Here is a 9,827-nt window from a genome sequence, read left to right as displayed (position 1 = left end):
CTGAGTGAGGCCAGAGATTGAACCTGTGTCCTCATGGATACTAGTTGGGTTTCTTACCATTGAAATATTATGGAGACTCCACAGCTTTCTTTTTAAATCAGAATTACAGATTAAAAATATTTCTAGAAGTCTTGAGAGAGATGTACTTATGAAACAGATAGGGATTTGAGGTGAATAGTATTTTTGTTTAGGTAGGATATTAAAAAATAACTTTAAGTTTGAAAAATTCTTATTTTTACAGTGGTCCTAAGGTGATAGACATTAAATTTGGAGCTTCTGGTGGCCATTTAGCCAATGCAATTGTTGAACCTGTTGACAAATAAAGTTAACACAGAGAAATGAAGAACCTTGAGATGAAGAAAGAAGATTCCTGATAATAATGAGCTAGATCCATACTGAAGTTGCATGAGACAAGAGTTTTTAATATTGACTAGACTGAAATGGGTTTGTCAGTGGCAATCAAAATAGTCCTGACTAAAATAGTAAATAAAATGTATTCTTTTAAAAATCATTACATGGATACACTAGAGTTTCTCATATTAAATGAGGTAGTCAGAAAAAGAAAGACAAATACCATGTGATATCACTTATATGTGGAATCTAAACTATGGCACAGACAAACTTATCTACAGAACAGAAACAGATTCACAGACATGGAGAACAGACTTGTGGTTGCTAAGGGGGAGGTAGGAGGGAATGGGAAGAACTGGGTGTTTGGGGTTGGTAAATGCAAACTATTGCATTTAGAATGGATAAGCAATGGAGTCCTGCTGTACACCTGAGGGAACTATAAGCAGTCTCTTGGGATAGAACAAAATGGAAGACTGTATGAAAAATAGAATGTGTGTATATATATATATATATATATATATATATTTATATATATGTATGCCTGGGTCACTTTGCTGTACAGTGGAAATTGATACAATATTGAAAATAAAGTATAATAAAAAATTAAAAACATAAGGATATGAAGAGATTCTCAACATCTTTAGTCATTAAAGAAATGTAAAGAGAAACCACAAGGAGATACCACTTCACAACCACTATGATGGCTATAATAAAAAGGGTAGAAAATAACAAATGTTGGCACAGATGTAAAAATTTGGAACTTTCATGCATTGTTGGTAGAAATGTAAAGTGAGTCAGCTATTTTGGAAAATACTTGTTGGTTCCTCAAAATGTTAAACACAGAACTATCTTAGGACCCACCAATTCCATTCTTTGGTATATACCCAAGAGAATTTGGAACATACTTTTACACAAAAACTTGTACATGAATGTTCATGATAGCATTATCTATAACACTTCAAAGTGGAAACAACCCAAATGTCTACCAACTTGTTAACGGATGAATGTGGCATATCTATACAATGAAATATTATTCAACAGTAAAAGAAATGAAGTTAATGATTTAAAAAATCATTCTAACCCCACACTATAAAGAGGCTCAGCAATATATAAAGAGACTCAGCAATTATCTTTTGAATGAAAGTAGGAATTCAATGTGAAATACAAATGCATAGCTTGCTGTCAATGTAAGATACCTTCATTTGAATGGCTTGCTCAGAGCAGATTACATCCATTTTGCAAGATGAAGAAATTATGTCTGACAATTTGACTTTTATTCCCTCTTTGATCTTTGACTTTTATTCGTTTATTACTTGAAGAAATAATTTCTTCAGATAAGTAAGCCAAAGTAAGTACTTCTGTCTTGGGCCCTTCAAAGTTAAGGTCTTCTTTTTTTGTGTCTTTTTAGGCTGCACCTGTGGCATATGGAGGATCTCAGGCCAAGGGTTGAAGTGGAGCTGTAGCTGACAGCCTACACCACAGCCACAGCAATGTGGAATCCAAGCTGTGTCTGTGCCCTACACTACAACTCCATGGCAACTCCAGATCTTAAACGCACTGAGCAAGGCCAAGGATTGAACCTGCATCCTCATGGATGCTAGTCAGGTTCTAAACCTGCTGAGCCACAATGGGAACTCCCAAGGTTTTCATTCTTTAAACCATAAAATGAAATATAAACATCTTTGTCTCTCAATAAATGAGCTATTTGGAAATGATTTTTTTTTTAAGTGTAAAAGGAATATTAACCTAATGGTAAAAGAAACTTCAGGAAAGCACAAATTTTAAAACACTAATATATATACATGCCCAAATTACAGAAAAAATAAAATAATATTTGTTATTAATCAACTAAAAAAACTCTATAATAATTCTTTTTTTTCTATTTGCATATGATTCAATTGCCTTATCATATGATAACAATTTTGTGATATTATTTTCTACAGAGAAAATAGAAAGGTATCTACTTTTTGAGGTCATCCTCAATGGAACATTCCTTTATTAAACCAAACAAAGCACATGACTTTTGTTTGTTGGTTGGTTGGTTGATGTTGACCTTTTCCATACCCCTCCTCTTTTTTGGGCTAAATATGCTCGACTTTTAAACAACTGGGGAAAAGTTTCCATGTTTGATCCCTAAATACTCAGCTCAGGGAAATGCAGAAGTCTTTTCTCAGTAGCTAACAGAAATTCATTATTAATAAACTGGAAGTGGCAATACATTTATTCTATTTTCAAGAGTTGAAACAACTAAGTGGAGATGCTGAGATCAGTTTTTTTTTTTTTTTTTTTTTTTTTCCATTATATTATGTGGATTCAGCCTGCCTTCTTTACACTTTCAGGTTTTGGTTGTTTTACTGAGTAATCAGGTGGATAGCTTTCTCCTTATCATTTCATTTTCCCTTTTCAGTGATTGATTAATGTTCCAGAAAATTACAGAAGGCCCCAAAGGAGGAGCTAGTCTACTTATCATGACCCAAGTATACGTAAATGCCAGGAGTATCAGTTCCAGGGACAGCTGTGGAAACAGAGCCAGAGTGGGCTCAACATTACATTTTACGTAATTCAATAGTTTACTCTGTGGCTAAATCAAAGGACAATAGAAGAGACTGACCCTGCTGTGTTAATTCTTATTTTAAAACAGGTGGGGGCCTGCACAGAGAGGGGTATACCAACATTACATAAGTTCTGGTATTTTCACCTTCAATCCATCTGAAAGATAGGAGTTAAGAGGTGCTTTACAACTTAAATTGAACTAGTGACAAACAATGCCATATGGGTAGTAATATACTGACTATGCTGAAGCAATGAATTGAAGTTAGGCAAAAAATTGTTAACTTAAAATTCCTGGGAATTTCTGTTGTGGCCCAGTGGTAATGAACCTAATTAGTATCCATGAGGATGCAGATTTGATCCCCAGCCTCGCTCAGTGGGTTAAGGATCCGGCATTGCCATGAGCTGTGGTGTAGCTCACAGATGTAACTTGGATCCTGTGTGGCTGTCGCATAGGCTGGCAGCCTCAGCTCCAATTCAACCCCTGGCCTGAGAATTTCCATATGCCGCACATGCAGCTCCAAAAAGTAAAAAAACTTAAAAAATCAGAAAAATCTTATTTATGCTTGTTAACATTTACCTTAACTAAGCAAAGATAACCTTCTCTTTTCTTATAGATAAAAGAGAATGAGATGGCGCTTATTTCAAATTTGATTTAAGTTTGGTCCCTAAATTTTAGTAAAACAACTTCTTTGCATCTTAAAGCTGTGTGATCACCCAGTGCTAGGGACAGGTCAGAATTGTCAAGGCCCCAAGAGTAGAAGTAAAGTCTTTGCTAACAGTGAAGTCCCCGGGGAAGACAAGGAGAAAGAAGTGTTTAATGCTGCTTCCCGTGTTCTCTTACTTACTGGAAATGTTGGTAAACCAGTGAAAGTCACAGTGGCTGCTGGTTTGGAGATGTGTCATGGAAGCCCTCAGGATTTTCTGGGAGGATTTTACTTCTTGGTGGCTGCTTCTCTGAGTAACAGAGATTATTACTGAGATGAACTTTAAAGGCAAAGGTAAAGAAACCCAACCTCCCTTCCTTCTGTGACCTATAGGCGGCCATCTAATCCTGCTTCTATTTCTAGCTCCGTATTATATTATATTTTCTCTTAACTCAAACCACCAGTTAATTAGGCACATCTTTAATGGCCACTACCTTTGGGTGTTGTGTCAGATACTTTGTGGGTGATATATATATTGGCCACATGACATACAGTTCTTGCTTTCAAGAAGAGGTAAGTCTTTTCTCAAATGACAGTGAGAGATAAGCATCAGATATAAGGTATCAGTCAGAGGCTAAGCCAGTTCAGAGGAAGGGGAAATTGCATTCACTTACAGGACCAAGGTCTTGAAAAAAAGATAGAATTTTTCATGACAACCAGATATTAGATTGGATTTTTCTGTTCTCTCTGGCTTTCATTTAAATCCTCCTCTACCAAGTAGTAAATAGACACAAAATACCTAAAGGAGTGCTAAGTACTAACGAACTATGAGGCTTCACCTATGAATTACCAAGAGCTGAGACATTCACCTCTACCCCATCAACTGATGAGGGTTGCTGTGGAATTTCCTCTTTCATCACTGAGAGTAAGGAAAAGGGAGCTGCAATGGACTGAAGTGCCTTCCTCCAAAATTCATATATTGAAACTCTTATATGAAATTTCTGTATTTGGGGATAGGAGCTTTAAACAGGTAATAAAGTTTAGGTGAGATAATAAAAGTGGGACTTTCGATAGGGCTGGTGTCCTTATAAGAAAAAAAAAAAAGATATCAGGGATGTGTGGGGACAAAGAAAATACTATGTGGGGATTCAGTATGAAGACAGTTATCTGCAAGCTAAGGAGAGAGGCCTTAGGAGAAATCAAACCTGCCAGCACCTTAATTTTGGACGTTCAGCCTTTAGAACGACGACAAAATAAATTTCTGATGTTTAAGCCACTCAGTCTAAGGTATTTTGTTATGGAAGTTCTGGTAAACTAGTTCAGAGGGTATTCCACTCAAAAGTGGTCCTGGGAAAAAGTAAAGATTGGGAATGACTATAACAAGGTAAGACTGATATTTTATCCCCCAAGATTTGTTGGTGTACGTGATGTTAGAGGCAATGTGAAGTTGGCTGTGTTTTGATTGATATTTTAAGACCTATATTTGAATTGTCTTCACTAAAATGAAAATATACTTTTGATGTCGTTAGGGAGCATGGAAGGTATATCATGTATCTGGTTTGAAAGTCGTTAGTGGAAAATTATTTATTATTCAAATTGTCCACTAAACTGTTTATACATGCAAAACTATGACCCTCTATACCACAGATATCTTTTGTGTCACTAATCTCATTGAATATGCTTTCATACAGGTAGCAGTTCCATTTTATGGCATTGCTATTTTTTAAAATACTGCTTAGATTTTGATGCAGAATAGAGTCCCCAGCAATAAGATTAATGGATTAGGAGAGGAACATGGCATAGCAAATATTGTCTATATCTACATTTCACCTTTCTTCTCTAAGGGTAGAGAAGGGCAGGATTTTCTGAATTAAAAAAATTACTTTGTCTCCTCTTCCCCACTAGAGATTAGATTGAATCTAATAGCAACATAATTGCCAACATTAACTGATGAGTGTTTCAGGGCATTTTCCAGCAAATATCATCATGGCTGTTACATCTGTTTGTCTGTCTGTCTCTCACTCACAGAGGCATTCTCTCCAACTCTGTGTGTGTGTGTGTGTGTGTGTGTGTGTGTGTGTGTGTGTGTGAAAGAGAAAGAGAAAGAGAGAGACAGAAAGAGGGAGGGAGGAAGGAAGGGAGAGTTAGTTTAAATATTAGAATTCCCTGTATTTTATTTTATTTTAAATTTTTTTTGTCTTTTGTCTTTTTAGAGCCCCACCCATGGCATATGGAGTTTGCCAGGCTAGGGGTCTAATCAGAGCTACAGCTGCTGGCCTACACCACAGCCACAGCAACGCCAGATCCGAATCATGTCTGCAACCTATATCACAGCTCATGGTAACGCCAGATCTGATCCTTAACCCACTGGGCAAGGCCACAGATCTAACCCGCAACCTCATGGTTACTAGTTGGATTCATGTACACTGTGCCACGATGTGAAATCCTAGAATTCCCTGTATTTTAAAATCAACTTTTTTGACCAATGGAAGTATTTAATGGATTATACAAATGGCTCCTCAGAGTGAGTTAATTATGTATTTATTCTTAGCTCATATATTGCACAATTTCAGTCAGTGGTGATTGAACTTACAAGTCACAAACATGATAGCAACACAATTCCCAACATTAACTGACTTGGCTGTTTTAGTGCATTTATCAGGAGACATCATAACACCTGCTAATACTTTTGGCATATTTAGTTGGCATCTCACTTAACTAGTTCTTATGCTTTGGATGAGAATATGACCTATGAATTTTTCCTATAAGAGCTTCTCCTTTAGGGACTGTATAGTGAATAAAAAGCTTAGATTGTTTTAAGTATCAGGACAATCCTGGAATAGTGCAGAGGAAAAAAAATCAGAATTCAAGTGAAAAAGTAAGCAATAAATTTATGATATTTATATGAAGGAGATGATTAAAAGCCAGAGAATGGCCAAATACTAATTACTATGTGGTAGTATAAGCAGTTTGCTAGAGAAAGTCAATGTGATATAACAAAGTCATCCCTCATTGTTAGACAAAGTTAGCCTTGTCAGTATTGATTTTATCCTGACTTGAGCTTGACTTGAATACATTTACAAATACTTATTTTGCCTACATTTCTTTCACACTATTATATGTAATTAGTGATCATAACAACTGAACAGAAAGCAAATACACTTCATCATCAATCTTATAGAAAGAATTCACACTGCAACATAAACTACTACCTGTTTTTGACACTCTACAATGAATGGATACACTTTCGTGGTAATTATCAGCTATATATATCTACCCTGAAAATTTAGGGAGATAAGGACTTCCTTCTACTGCTGCTGTTTCCATACTAATTGTGATAGTCCAAAAAATGCAAATCTCTAGAAACTGAGAAGGTTATCTTTTTTGAGAAAACAGTTTTGGAAGGTGTATTTAACTAAAAATTTTGAGATAAAGAGATAATCCTATATTATCTGAATAGAGAGACAGACTTACAGAGAAGACACACACATAGATGAGGAGGCAATGTGAAAACAGAGGCAGAGCTTGGAGAGATGTGGCTAAGCAGAAGAAGCTGGAAGAGACAAGGAAGGATTTTCTCTGAAACCTTAGGGGAAGCATGTCCCTGTTGACAGATACCTTGATTTCAGACTTATAAGCTTCAGGACTATGGGAGAATACATTTCCGTTGTTTTCAGCCACCAGGTTCATGGTGATTTGTTATGGAAACCCTAGGGAACTTATATACCAGTCAATATATGTGCATGCACGCACACACACACACACATACACACACGTGTGCACACACACATTTTTTTCTCCAAGAACTGAGACCAATGAGTGGTATAGTATTAGGGGTTCTCGTCATAGACTGTCTGAGCTTTGGTTCATGAAAGAGAGTACACCATAAAATAATAAACAGGAAGCCCATTTTTACCACTGCCATTGTGTTTCTGGATGCAGAGCCCAAGGATCTGAATCCCTCAGAAAATTAGTCACCTGTCTCTCTACCCAAAGGTGCAGAACTGCCTGCCATTTTGTTCCACCCTCAGCCTTCACATACTTTTCTTCCCTACCAAGTCACTATTCTTATCAAGTGTATTTCCAACAGAAAATGACTAGCCAAGAATTGAGGAGGGCAAGTTGTTAAAAACTAGTGGTGGTGCATAGCCCTTGGGCAATGTAATACTAAGTAAAATACTTTAGGAGAGAGTTGAGGCAGGAGAGGATCAACTTGTGGTTGAATTTCAGAGTACCCTGGTCCAAAGCAATGAAGGCAGGCAGGCAGGCAGGCAATGATGCTGTTTCAGGAGAATAGAGGTGAACTAAGGAAAAGCCTGCAAGAGGGTAAGAGCTCATATGGGATGGGTGAACTTCATCCTGCTTTCTAGTTATAAATCTGAGAAGAGGCTTGAGACATCACCAGAGTAGACAGAGAATAGACTATAAAATGGAAATAGAAAAAGGAAGCACCATGCACAAAAATAAACTCCAAATGGCTGAAAGACTTAAATATAAGACAGGATACCATCAAACTCCTGGAAGAAAACATAGGCAAACACTCTCTGACATCAACATCATGAATATTTTCTCAGGTCAGTCTCCCAAAGCAATAGAAATTAGAGCAAAAATAAACCCATGGGACCTCATCAAACTGAAAAGCTTTTGCACAGCAAAGGAAACCAAAAAGAAAACAAAAAGACAACTTAAAGAATGGGAGAAAACAGTTTCAAATGATGCAACTGACAAGGGCTTAATCTCTAGAATATATAAACAACTTATACAACCCAACAGCAAAAAAACCAATCAAGCAATGGAAAAATGGGCAAAAGACCTGAATAGACATTTCCCCAAGGAAGATATACAGATGGCCAGCAAACACATGAAAAAATGCTCAACATCGTTGATTATAAGAGAAATGCAAATCAAAACTACCATGAGATACCACGTCACACCAGTCAGAATGGCCCTCATTAATAAATTGACAAATAACAAGCGCTGGAGGGGCTGTGGAGATAAGGGAACCCTCCTGCACTGCTGGTGGGAATGTAAACTGGTACAGCCACTATGGAGAAGACTTTGGAGATACCTTAGAAATCTATACTTAGGGAGTTCCCGTTGTGGCGCAGTGGTTAACAAATCCGACTAGGAACCATGAGGTTGTGGGTTCAATCCCTGGCCTTGCTCTGTGGGTTAAGGATCTGGCATTGCCGTGAGCTGTGGTGTAGGTTGCAGACGAGGCTTGGATCCCATGTTGCTGTGGCTCTGGCGTAGGCCGGTGGCTACAGCTCCGATTCGACCCCTAGCCTGGGAATCTCCATATGCCGTGGGAACGGCCCTAGAAAAGGCAAAAAAAAAAAAAAAAAAAAAAAAAAAAGAAATCTATACTTAGAACTTCCATATGACCCCACAATCCCACTCTTGGGCATATATCCAGACAAAACTCTACTTAAAAGAGACACACGCACCCGCATGTTCACTGAAGCATTATTCACAATAGGCAGGACATGGAAACAACCCAAATGTCCATCAACAGATGATTGGATTCGGAAGAGGTGGTATATATACACAATGGAATACTACTCAGCCATAAAAAAGAATGACATAATGCCATTTGCAGCAACATGGATGGAACTAGAGAATCTTATACTGAGTGAAATGAGCCAGAAAGACAAAGACAAATACCCTATGATATCACTTATAACTGGAATCTAATATCCAGCACAAATAAATATCTCCTCAGAAAAGAAAGGGGCAAGAGGCTCCAGGTACTTGCAGAATGGTCTTGGAGAAAAGACTTGTGGCTGCCTGATGGAAGAGGGAGGGAGTGGGAGGGATCGGGAGCTTGGGCTTATCAGACACAACTTAGAATAGATTTGGAAGGAGATCCTGCTGAGTAGCATTGAGAACTTTGTCTATATACTCATGTTGCAACAGAACAAAGGGTGGGGAAAAAATGTAATTGTAATGTATGCATGTAAGGATAACTTGATCCCCTTGCTGTACAGTGCGAAAATAAAATAAAATAAAATAAAATAAAATAAAATTAAATTAAATTAAATTAAATTAAATTAAAAAAAAGAAAAAGGAAGCAAATATAGAGATGCAAAGAAAACAGACAAGATAGAATATATGGCAACACCCACCCCTTATTTTCTCATCTCTCTCAAAAAATTTCTAGCTATATGAAAGGTTAACTTAAGTAAACATTCCTTAAGGACAATCTAATGTTTTAAATTTAAGAAAAAAAAAAACAAATAGAATACTCAGCTACAGGATGGGACTAACAATTGTTGGTAT

Source organism: Sus scrofa, chromosome 16 (genome assembly GCF_054392235.1).
Source record: "Sus scrofa isolate SSC_HxYL_T2T_F1_AM1 chromosome 16, Sscrofa_HxYL_maternal_Yorkshire_Landrace_v2.0, whole genome shotgun sequence".
NCBI classification, from domain to species: Eukaryota; Metazoa; Chordata; class Mammalia; order Artiodactyla; family Suidae; genus Sus; species Sus scrofa.
The sequence above is the reverse complement of the archived record's forward strand: the minus strand, read 5'-3'. Positions refer to the sequence as shown.